Source organism: Coregonus clupeaformis, chromosome 23, assembly GCF_020615455.1.
Source record: "Coregonus clupeaformis isolate EN_2021a chromosome 23, ASM2061545v1, whole genome shotgun sequence".
NCBI lineage: Eukaryota > Metazoa > Chordata > Actinopteri > Salmoniformes > Salmonidae > Coregonus > Coregonus clupeaformis.
The window spans coordinates 44,864,137-44,877,228 of NC_059214.1; positions in this window are offsets into that span (position 1 = coordinate 44,864,137).

The window sequence follows — 13,092 nt, forward strand, 5'->3', positions numbered from 1 at the left end:
GCCAGTTAATTAAACAATGTTAGTCCCCCTCTAGTGAGTGAATACAACAATCAGAGTTGGTCTTCGAAATCGCTAACCTCCAATTGTCGCTGTTCAGGTTTGTAATCATGACAGGCCCATCCACCCCCAGGGACAACACCATACAGACATTCAGGATTCCCCAAAGGACAATCAAGAGGTCCACCTTTAATATTATATAAGGGAGGATAGTCACTTTCAAAATCGTCCAGTTCCAAATCATTAGTTCCCAAAAGCGGATACATCTGGGCTTGGTCATTGTGAATTGGTGCAATAGCAGTGGTTTATATACGGTTAATCAGAGTGCGGGCATAGGGAATACAACAACATCCACACAACGTAAGAATTGATACAAAAACAGCAATAGAAATTAATACAGATGAAATAAGGGTTTTATATTTACCAAAAACATCCATCCAGGAATCCCACATAGAGGTATCAACCCCAGAATGATCTTTCATTTTACCATTAAGAGTCCTCAAACCTTCTAGAGCAATTGTCAAACTTCCATCTGCAGCAGTATTGTTTGGAGATGAAAGTACAGCACATATATCCAAACAGAACACAAACCCCGTCCCGCTCAGCCAAAAGCATATCTAAAGCTATTCTATTCTGCCATGTCATTAAGCTAGTTGCCGCTGTCTGCTCAGCTAATCCCTTTATTGCATCACGAGTGTGGTTTATAAATATTTTGCTGGTTATATTAAATATAATTTATCCAATCTACATTTTTATTAATTGTTGACCACCAGAAAATATTTGATTCAAACCCAGCTGCGATCTGATTGTGGATCCCATCAATATATATCCTTTCATCAAAGGATCCCGGGAGGAGGTCCTACTTTCTATGTGACAACTCACCAGTCTCTGACACGTTTGATTGTTTGCGTATGTAGGTGAGTTCACAATCAGTTATCACCACACATCCATCAGATGTCAGCACGGGTCTGGTTTTTGGCTCCTAAAATCCTCTGGCTGCAACAAGAGGAGAGATTAGTCAAGGTCTCTTTAGGTGTGACATTCTCTGTGTGGGAGCAGGAGCTAAAAGGCCCTACCCTGTATCCTGTCTTACTAGTCCTAGAAAAACAATTAGAATCCCCTGTGACTTCAAACTGAGGCAACCCAGGTCGGAATGACTTTGTTATCGGGGGAAACAGATAGTGCAAGTTACCATAAGACTCTCCAGTTGAAGAAGATATCTCACTTGTCAGGTCTGTAATCTATTTTAGCATAATTCAGACTTTCAGACAGTACCTACCCTCATATGGGTCGCACTGCCATTTTCTGATAATTCCCTACTTTCACAACCCTAAACTGTGTATGGAGATTGGTGATGTCCTTCCCTAAAGTCCCTAGTATTTCCCCTTTCCCTACGTCTAGCTGTCTCCTATGCCTTTTCAACTTGTGTTAGGTTAACTACCACTTCTGGCTGAAACAGGAGGGTCCGTGTGTGTTAGGAATATGGCCCCCACAATCAGACAGCTACCTACCGTCGGGAGACCTGTGAATCCCCACCCTTGCCCTGAGAACATGTCAGATGCCAGAGGCCAACCCATTGCTTTACCTTCTATCGAACTCACACAGGGATGATCAGACAGGGTAAGGGAATCTTCGTTAAGGAGGCAACCCCCGAACCCTAGTGGTGATCGGATCTTTCTCCTAACTCTGTGTTTGTTCGTCAGGTGTAGCTGGTTTTGCCTTTTTACAGTGTGTGACATGCACCCAGATGGATCTCTCAGCTATTCTGCTGGCAAAGGCAGTACTTGGTAGGGCCCTTCCCGCCAGGCCTGCTTCAGTCTCCTGGTTAGATAGAGTGGGTCACCTTCTCCTTTAGTTCACCTGTGGGGCACAAAACCTCTGACATACAGGTGTGGTTAATAAACTATCATACATGTTTTTCTGTTTTGTTTTTTAAAAGTATTTTGTCCTCTCCTTCGTATATATTTAATATTTAATCCATCCATCCCCCTTTTTGACACATGATTTGGCCATGTGTCAATATTGCCACCTACCTAAACAATCACTTTGGTAATATTGGTAATTCATTATCCAATTGCCATTCCTCCACTCTCTCTTCTGTTATTTTATGGTTCAAATCAAATATACTATTACCAAACTATAATCTTCTTCACAATTTGCACAGTATTACAAATTACCCTCAACTTAGTAAAATAAACTATCTTAAAGTCCTCCTCTCATGCCTTTAGAATTTACTAGTGTGGATGATTAATTAACACCAGAATGTTAAAACAGAGTTCAGAGGCAATTGAAATCATTTAACGAACTGTTTAATCCCATAGTATACTAAACATTACCATTATTCTAAATATTTCATAAATGTTAGTTATCCCAAGTGTTCATTAAGTCCTCATGACATTCATTCTCATAAGAAATCATATATACCCCAAACTCAGCCAAAAGCTAAAAAACTCCATAAAATTCACTGTGTGCTCCTCTAAGACCTATCACCCTTGACCTGCTGAAAACCCTCCAAAATTGAAACAACAAGGCTTTATAAACATCATACTAGGTGTGTTGTTTTCTATTTGAAAACCCCAATTAAAAAACAACAACCAAACAGCCAGGTCATGAGGACTCCTGATTTTCTCTCTTCCCCTTCTGCCTACAGTTTCTTAACTGGTGCCCTTTCCTTGCAGTAACTACACGGTTCCTCACATTCTCTAGCAAAATGTCCCGTTTTGTCACAATTGTAACACTTCCACTCACTCCTGTCTGACTTTCTCTCATGATGGATTGCATGTCTCTCTGAGGCTATTACACAATTCAGTTATTTTCCCAACATACTCTCCGTAATCAGCCCATGGCAAAAGTGTCCTCTGGCTATCCCCTGCAACCCACTGCCCTCTAACGGCAGCCCAAACCTTACTATTCCTGTTTTGGGGTGGGTCATTCTTTCTACCGCTCTGGCCACGTCCTCTGTGTTCATGGCCTGTCTGCTAAATGGCATATTATTATTATTATTACTGTATACATCTAAGGTTGCTGGGGCCCCTTTCATTCCCCGCCAATAGATTAGGTAAGGCTATCAGTGGGTACTGGCCCCCTCCTACTCTCTCTCTCTCTCACTGCTTATTTCTCCTTTACACACCTTATGTATCTGTTTTAAGCATGGATTCGAGTTTATCTGCGTCCAGACGTCCCTCAAAACCATACCTCTCCCTCCACCTGGTTATATAATGGAGATTTCTTCTATCCCTGGATTCCATTTTAATTACATCAAGCATTTCTCGTCCCCAGTAAATTCTGGGACCTCTTGTGAGATTTGCCCCCCATGGTTGGTACTGTTAAAAATCCTTTAGCCACCTCTTCTATATTACAAGTCAATTTAACAAGTAATTCAAAATAGCTTCACACAACAACACCTCATAAGGAGTGCCCAGCAGGAGTCCAATTCCTATCAGAAAACATACATACAAACATTCAGACACTCCCAATCTCTCCCAGGGGGAAAAAGTTATCCTTCTCCCTGAGTGAGATTGTTGTTCCCATAAGGGTTTCTTCATTGTGTTGTCAGGATTGGTTCTCGCTGCTCAAATCAGCTCTTACTTCAGACAATGGTCTGGAAGGAGTGGGGGCTGGAGTGCAATGTGTTAGATGGTGCCAGGGTGCTCCTGATTTACCTCTGACCTGGACTGAGTGTGAAGTAACCTCCTTCACTTCGTACGGTCCAGTCCACCTGGGTTCCAGCCACTTTCTCTTGTGGACTTTTACCCTCACCCAGTCTCCCACTTTTACCTTCAGTGGCAGCGTACTTCCCGACAGCTCCCCCTCTTGGGCCTTCTGCACCTGAGAAGAGAGTGCTGCAGAAAATTCCGTCAATTTCTTCACATAATCAGTCATTTCTATCTGTTGTACATCAAGGGCGGGCATATGACCTCCCTCCCTTGGTGTACCTGGCATTACTCTCCCTGTCATTCGTTGTTCTAAGTATTCATTGAATTTGGGTTTGGTTGGGTTTGGCCCTGCCATTTTGCTTTACTATCTTTATACACTTATCCCGTCCCTGGTGTTTTATCTCCAGGAATGTATTATCGGTATCCATACAGATTTATCTCATGTATGACACCCTCGTATATAAAGAGGCTGATTTATATAATTTGTAATGCAATTATTATCATAAAAAATCAGAATTCCAGTCACATATGCCAATGCAGTAATTCCTCCACAGCACACAACACGCTTCAATTGTCTCAGTTCTTGTTCAAGAATATGCACAGATCCAATATCAGTCCCCCCAATCCCTGGTTCCTGAAAGCCTAGGTCAAATTCACTCAATTCCACAGTTTGGTATTCAGTCTCATAAGTCTCACTATAACTTCCCATCATCCATTACACGTTTAAGATATAACACAGACACGTTAAAATATAAACACAGACACGTTAAATATAAACACAGCAAAACAAAACTGCCAATTAGAATTCAATACCTTAAAAAATTTAGGTTACCAGAGCGTCCTAAAACATAGTCTCAGTTCGACTGCTACCCTTCACACAACCTTATACTTATGTGAAGTCACAGAAGCAACTGGATCCCTATCAAATGATTTTTTTTTTTTTTTTTTTTTTTTTAGACAACTCGATCACTAGGAAGGACTTAGTCTCAGCTTAATTGTACCTTTCACACAACCATTTATATGGAACGTTTTAAGTGTGAAATCACAGAGATAACTGGCATCCCCGGGAATTTAGTACCTCTGGTCAATTTCGGTGATTCTCCCCCACCTAATGATGGGTCAAATCTCATCCACTCATACGTCAAAACACATCCCCCACACAACCTATCTAAAAATAGGACCTTTTAAATGTGAAAACTTATACGTGTGACTACACACTTCCACACAACCTATCTAAAATAGGACCTTTTAAATGTGAAAACTTATACGTGTGACTACACACTTCCACACAACCTATCTAAAATAGGACCTTTTAAATGTGAAAACGTATACGTAAATCACAGTACCAGATATCTCACTTATGCCTTAAATCCTTTAGGATGGAAATTATTTAACAAGTATTCATACTCACGCTCAGTACTACTGATCAAAATTTGGTATTGGTCTATAATACAATATGCAAGATTTCGTTTTAACAGGCTCTGCATACCTTTTTAGAAGAGCGCTCTGGTTCCTGAGGCAAGACGAATAGTTGATGTCTCCTGAATTTCAGGTCACTCTTCCGTCTGTTTTTAGATCGATGATTTGCCTTTTCCTCTCGCACCAACTCTTTAGATCGAATTAAAACCATCCTCTGCTACCAATTTGTTGGTGAACACATAATTCAGGAAAGGAAGTACAAAACCAACGACGCTAGACAGAGAGGAATTTGCTTAAGCGAAAGGCAGTTTATTAAAACAGAGATAGCTGGTGCTGTTCAAGCTACATGCATTGACCCATTCAATTGCCTCTTATGGAGACAGTTGAGAAGGGATGATTAAAAAGAGTTTACAGCATTACTTTATACAATGTAACATAAAGGAAGGGGTCCTTCTTCTAGTCCCTTGATTGGTTCCCGAGGCGTAGGAGGCGGGTCTGCTCTGTCCAGAGTAGAAGCCCCATTGGTGCACGGCAGAGTCCTCTGCCCTTGGCACCCGACCAGTAGACAGGGGAGTTGAGAATGAGTGTGCGTGCAGTGAAATGTCTGTGTGTGTCCAGGGAACTCTTTAGAGGAGTATCTGTTGGTTTATGGCCGGAGGTGGGGGTGTTGTCCTATTATCGCATTCCTAGGCCATCTGGTGAGAAGATAAGGCGCTCTCCTCTGTCCCTTGATCTCTGACCTGGAACAGCATTTATTGAAAACAGGCTCCAAATGGGTCTTACAGAACATTTTAGTCAGACCAATCTATAACAAATTATATTTACTACGACAGAGGCTTTGTTGCGAAATAGGAAGCCGATTCTAGATTTAACTTTGGATTGGAGATTCTTTATGTGAGTCTGGAAGTTGAGTTTACAGTCTAACCAGACACCTAGATATTTGTAGTTGTCCACATACTCTAGGTCAGACCCGTCGAGAGTGGTGATTCTAGTCGGGTGGGCGGGTGCTAGCAGCGTTCGATTGAAAAGCATGCATTTAGTTTTACTAGTGTTTAAGAGCAGTTGAAGGCTACTGAAGGATTGTTGTATGGCATTGAAGCTCGTTTGGAGGTTTGTTAACACAGTGTCCAATGAAGGGCCAGATGTATACAAAATGGTGTCGTCTGCGTAGAGGTGGATCTGAGAGTCACCAGCAGCAAGAGCGACATCATTGATATACACGGAGAAAAGTGTCGGCCCAAGAATTGAACCCTGTGGCACCCCCATAGAGACTGCCATAGGTCCAGACAACAGGCCCTCCGATTTGACACACTGAACTCTATCTGAGAAGTAGTTGGTGAACCAGGCGAGGCAGTCATTTGAGAAACCAAGGCTATTTAGTCTGCCAATAAGAATGCGGTGGTTGACAGAGTCGAAAGCCTTGGCCAGGTCGATGAAGACGGCTGCACAGTACTGTCTATTATCAATCGCGGTTATAATATCGTTTAGGACCTTGAGCGTGGCTGAAGTGCACCCGTGACCAGCTCGGAAACCGGATTGCATAGCGGAGAAGGTACGGTGGTATTCGAAATGGTCGATGATCTTTTTGTTAACTTGGCTTTCGAATACTTTCGAAAGGCAGGGCAGGATGGATATAGGTCTGTAGCAGTTTGGATCTAGAGTGTCACCCCCCCTTTGAAGAGGGGGATGACCGCGGCAGCTTTCCAATCTCTGGGGATCTCAGACGTTATGAAAGAGAGGTTGAACAGACTAGTAATAGGGGTTGCGACAATTTGGCGGCTAGTTTTAGAAAGAAAGGGTCCAGATTGTCTAGCCCAGCTGATTTGTAGGGGGTCCAGATTTTGCAGCGCTTTCAAAACATCAGCTGTCTGAATTTGTGTGAAGGAGAAGCGGGGGGCATGGGCAAGTTGCAGCAGAGGGTGCAGAGTTGGTGGCCGGGTTAGTGGTAGCCAGATGGAAAGCATGGCCAGCTGTAGCAAAATGCTTGTTGAAATTCTCGATTATTGTAGATTTATCGGTGGTGATAGTGTTTCCTAGCCTCAGTGCAGTGGGCAGCTGGGAGGAAGTGCTCTTATTCTCCATGGACTTTACAGTGTCCCAAAACTTTTTGGAGTTAGTGCTACAGGATGCAAATTTCTGTTTGAAAAAGTTAGCCTTTGCTTTCCTGACTGCTTGTGTATATTGGTTCCTAACTTCCCTGAAAAGTTGCATATCGCGGGGGCTATTTGATGCTAATGCTGTACGCCACAGGATGTTTTTGTGCTGGTCAAGGGCAGTCAAGTCTGAGGAGAACCAGGGGCTATATCGGTTCTTAGTTCTGTATTTTTGAATGGGGCATGTTTATTTAAGATTGAGAGGAAATTACTTTTATGGAACAACCAGGCATCCTCTACTGACGGAATGAGATCTATATCCATCCAGGATACCTGGGCCAGGTCAATTAGGAAGGCCTCCTCGCTAAAGTGTTTTAGGGAGCGTTTGACAGTGATGAGGGGTGGTCGTTTGACCGCGGACCCGTTACGGACGCAGGCAATAAGGCAGTGATCGCTGAGATCCTGGTTGAAGACAGCTGAGGTGTATTTAGAGGGTATGTTAGTCAGGATGATATCTATGAGGGTACCCATGTTTACGGATTTAGGGTTGTACCTGGTAGGTTCGTTGATAATTTGCGTGAGGTTGAGGGCATCTAGCTTGGATTGTAGGATGGCTGGGGTATTAAGCATATCCCAATTTAGGTCACCAAGCAGTACAAACTCTGAGGATAAATGGGGGGCAATCAATTCATATATGGTGTCCAGGGCACAGCTGGGGGCTGAGGGGGGTCTGTAGCAAGCGGCAACAGTGAGAGACTTATTTCTGGAAAGGTGGATTTTTAGAAGTAGAAGCTCAAACTGTTTGGGCACAGACCTGGATAGTATGATAGAGCTCTGCAGTCTATCTCTACAGTAGATTGCAACTCCACCCCCCTTTGGCAGTTCTATCTAGACGGAAAATGTTATAGTTGGGGATGGAAATTTCAGAATTTTTGGTGGCCTTCCTGAGCCAGGATTCAGACACTGCTAGAACATCAGGGTTGGCAGAGTGTGCTAACGCAGTGAATAACTCAAACTTAGGAAGTAGACTTCTGATATTTATGTGCAAGAAACCAAGACTTTTGCGATTACAGAAGTCAACAAATGATAGCTCCTGGGGAGTAGGAGTGATACTGGGGCTACAGGGCCTGGGTTAGCCTCTACATCACCAGAGGAACAGAGGAGGACTAGAATAAGGATACGGCTAAAGGCTTTAAGAACTGGTCTTCTAGTGCGTTGGGTACATAGAATAAAGGGGGCAGATTTCCGGGTGTTATAGAAAAGATTCAGGGCATTATGTACAGACAAGGATATGGAAGGATATGAGTAAAGTGGAGGTAAACCTAAGCGTTGGGTAACAATGAAAGAGATAGTATCTCTAGAGGCATCAATTGAGTCGGTCTCTGAGTGTATGGGGGAGGGACAAAGGAGCTATCTAAGGCAGGTTTAGCTAGGCTGGGGGTCTACAGTGATATAGTACAATTAGAAATAACCGAAACAACAATAAACTAACCATGTTTGGGCTGAGGCTAAACATAAACAGGATGTAGTACCGTAAAAAGGAACAGTCCAGCAGATATCAGCTGTATAGCTGAGTTATCATAAGGTCCGGTGGTGAAGCGCTAGTGAGTAAGAGGCCACGGCTAGCGTGTGCTAGCGGGCCAGGGCTAGCAGATGGATGGAATCTTCGTGGTTAACGTCGTAACCACATCAGACGATTTCGTCGGCAGACCAGTCGTGTAGGATCGGCGGGGCTTCGTGTCAACACTAGGTGGTCCCGTCCGGTTGACAGAGAGGTAGATAGCCGGGAGATGGGCCTAGCTCAGGATGATTAGCCAGACCACAGCGTCCGTTTTGTTGTAGCCAGCTGGTAGCGATGAATCCGGAGTTAAAGGTCCAGTGATTCAGTGATTCCGGCGGAAAAACTGATATGTTCTGGGTCGATAACGCGCTGTGCAGACTGGCCGAATATCCGGTGATCAATGTCCAGTGATTAAAATTAATCCCGCGGAAAAAAAATCCAATGTTCTGGGTGAAACACCGCTAGCTGTGGCTAATAGCAAGTAGCTAGTTCAGTAGCTAGTTCAGTTTAGTGAGTAAGAGGCCACGGATAGCGTGTGCTAACGGGCCAGGGCTAGCAGATGGATGGAATCTTCGTGGTTAACGTCGTAACCACATCAGACAATTTCGTCGGCAGACCAGTCGTGTAGGATCGGCGGGGCTCCGTGTCAACACTAGGTGGTCCCGTCCGGTTGACAGAGAGGTAGATAGCCGGGAGATGGGCCTAGCTCAGGATGATTAGCCAGACCACAGCGTCCGTTTTGTTGTAGCCAGCTGGTAGCGATGAATCCGGAGTTAAAGGTCCAGTGATTCAGTGATTCCGGCGGAAAAACTGATATGTTCTGGGTCGATAACGCGCTGTGCAGACTGGCCGAATATCCGGTGATCAATGTCCAGTGATTAAAATTAATCCCGCGGAAAAAATCCAATGTTCTGGGTGAAACACCGCTAGCTGTGGCTAATAGCAAGTAGCTAGTTAGCTGGCTAGCTAGTTTCAACTGGAGATTCTAGATTCTAGATAAAAGGTAAGTCAATAATAGAATCTGTTCCACATTGAGTGAGGCGGGTTGCAGGAAAGTATATTTTGTAGAAGGATGAAAAGTCTGATAGGGAAATATGTACGAAAAATACAAAAAAACAGGGTATTTACAGGCTATTTACAGACACACGACAGAAACAGGACTGCACTACTTCGCCATTTTGGATGCACTTAGCAACATATGTACTTGAAAATCATCCATAACCCATGTGCTTCCTGAATCATCAGGCCTAATAGTTCTAGAGGTGCTACTATCAACCCCTCATGGTTTCTCCAAAGACCAGTAGCATCTTTGATGGCACCTCGGTCTAGCCATAATTGTTTGTCAATCGTAGAAGCAGCTTCCTGCATCAAAATCACATCCTTAAGCGTAATTTTGTCTTCCAAGTCCACTCCATGAGTGACCAGAAAAACCTTGCCCAATTTGTCCGCTCCTGTGACGGCTTTTGCAGCTTCATCAGCAGCTTTGTTCCCTTGTGTGACTTTTGACACATCGGTTTTATGAGCTGCACACTTAGCTATCGCTATCTCTACCACGCAGGCTGTGGTATTACTTCAGCCTTTTCAACAACAAATCCAGTTCCTTGGGCTTTAACTACCGCATAGCCAGCACACAATTTATCTCCCACATGATAACAAGACCCATCAGTCCAATACTCCAGGTCTGCCTCACGTAATGGAAAGGCTTGTAAATCTGATCTAAGCCTTGAGTATTTCTCTGCTTCTTGAACACAATCATGTGGCTCACCATCCTCTGAAGTTGGCAAATTCTCAGCTGGATTCACCGTATCACACCTCACTAGGGTGACATCTTCCTGCTCTAAGAGCCTATGATAGTCTCTGAGCCTAGGCATAGTCAATGTATATTTTCCATAGTTCAGAAGATTTCTGAGACTATGATGGGTAAGAATTGTTACTGGGTAACCCATCGTAACAGATGATGCTTTGTCATACATTGAATATACTCCCACCATTGCTCTGTAGCACAGTGGTAGCCCTAGTTCTACTTCTGAATAGGCAGTAGAGTAGTAGGAAATAGGTTGAGGATTCGTCCCTGTACCTGTCGGCTGACAAAGAACTGCACATGCATATTTACCTCCAGTAGAAGTAAACACATATAGCAAGAAATTCTTTGGGTAGTCTGGTAGTGTGAGTGCAGGTGCCTCCTGTAACCTCTGTTTGATCGTTTCAAATGCCACAAGGCCTTCTTGTGTCCAGGAAAGATTGCTATGGAGTTGACCACTCCCAGTATTTTTAACCATAGCTCTCAAAGGTCCCGTCAAACTAGCATAGCTCTCAACCCAAGCTGAATAATAACCAGCAATACCAAGAAATGTCATCATCTCTCTGACAGTTCTAGGCTTCGGAGCCTTACGAATAGCTTCCAATTGACTGTCCGAAATGCTTCTGTGTCCATGCGTTATTTTCTGACCCAAATAAACAACCTTCTCCTGGCAATATTGCAACTTTTTCTGTGAAACCTTATGCCCCTTTTCTGCCAATACCTGTAGCAATTTAATTGAGTCTTTATGACATGTTTCCTCATTCTGTGAGCAGATAATTATATCATCCACGTACTGAATGACAGTGCTTTGCAATATCTGGTCTATCCCTACCAAATCTTCCTTCAGTACTTTATTGAAAATGCTTGCTATGCTTGTACCCCTGTGGCAATCTACTGTACTCATAGAACTGTCCCTTATATGTGAACCCAAATAAACCCTGACTTTCTACACTAAGTGGAACACTAAAAAATGCACCACATAAGTCTAACACTGTGAAATGTGTCGCATCAGGAGGAATTTGGGCTAACAAGGTATGCGGGTCTGGCACTTCAGCTGGAAAATCAGTCACTACCTCATTCACCGCTCTCAAATCATGAACCACACGATAAGTTTAATCGGGTTTCTTCACAGGCAACAAAGGCGTGTTACTCTGAGGATTTTTTGTTGTCCTCAAAACACCTGCTTTCGAAAGTCCTTCAATTTGTGGTTCGATCCCTTGGATTGCTTCATCTTTCAATGGATACTGAATCTTCCAAGGAGGTCTGGCTCCTGGTCGAAGTTCAACTTTCACCGGTTGGGCTGATTTCACAAGTCCAATATCGGCACTGTGTTGAGACCACAAACCTTCTGGAAATTGTTGCAACATCTCCTCTTTCATAGGGTCTGAATCCTTCTTCGCACTGCAAATAGATTCATGTGTCATCCGTACAGCTTGTGGCTGTCCTTGTCCTTGAGCCGAAATCATGATTTTGAGAAATCGCTGATCTTCACTCCTCCAAATTGCCAAATTCTCTTTCATTGGTACGAAAACAGCTTTCTCTGCTTCTGTCATCATTTCTCCTATATGCTTCTGCTCATAGTCTTCAGAAACCAACAAGGTCACATGTGGCACACTCTTCTCAATCTCAAATTCTTTATTCAGATAATCGTCTGTGTTTATCTTCATAGCTGCTCCTTGTGGTCCTAAAATTATGCAACATGAGCTGAGTTTAACTTTCTTTGGTTGATGACTCAACCATTCCTCTGAGTTCAATTGGGCAGCATTCTTGAAATACTTGAGCGTACAATGAAATGGATATTCCGGAAGCCTCGCATCTGGCATGTTTGCCACAATGAATTTCTCCCATATCTTAGCCTGCTTCAAAAAATCTGCACTGAGATTTCCAATCCAAAATACTGAAGAAGAATCCATCTCTGTCGTCATCAACAATTGGTAAACCTTTTCTTTTGGCACTTCTACCAGACAGCCGTCTCGCGTACATTTTATTGTACAATTCAATCTACACAATGCATCTCTTCCCAACAATGCAATAGGTGTATGTTCCGATACCAGTATGGGTATTGTAATTTTCGGATTTTTATAGCAGAGCTCAATTGGTTCCGTAAGAGGAATCAGCTGTTTCACTCCCTCAAATCCGATTTGTCCTAATTAGTTGATTGGACATGGGAAGATGTGTAGCATCTTCAGGCCGAACACAGGTGAAAGCAGCTCCGCTATCCGCCATCACTTCCAATGGTCGATTGTTTACTTTCACCTCAATTGTTGGATCTTTTTCCGGTCCTGATGCTACCAGCTGACACCCCCCTTTTGGATCTTCTGGGCACCTCTAGAATCCTTGCTCCGGGCCCCTATAAGGGTTCACCGGTCCTCCAAATGATCTTGACTGGCCCCTGTATCTTCCTCTGAAATTCCCTCTGGTGTTTCCTCCTGGCCCATTACACTCACGGGCAAAGTGACCAACCTGTCCACAATTATAACACACTTCTGAAGATTGCTGGAAGTATGGCTTAAATCTTCCCCTTCTTCCTCTTCCTAAGCCTTCTCGTCCTCTTCCTCTCCAATT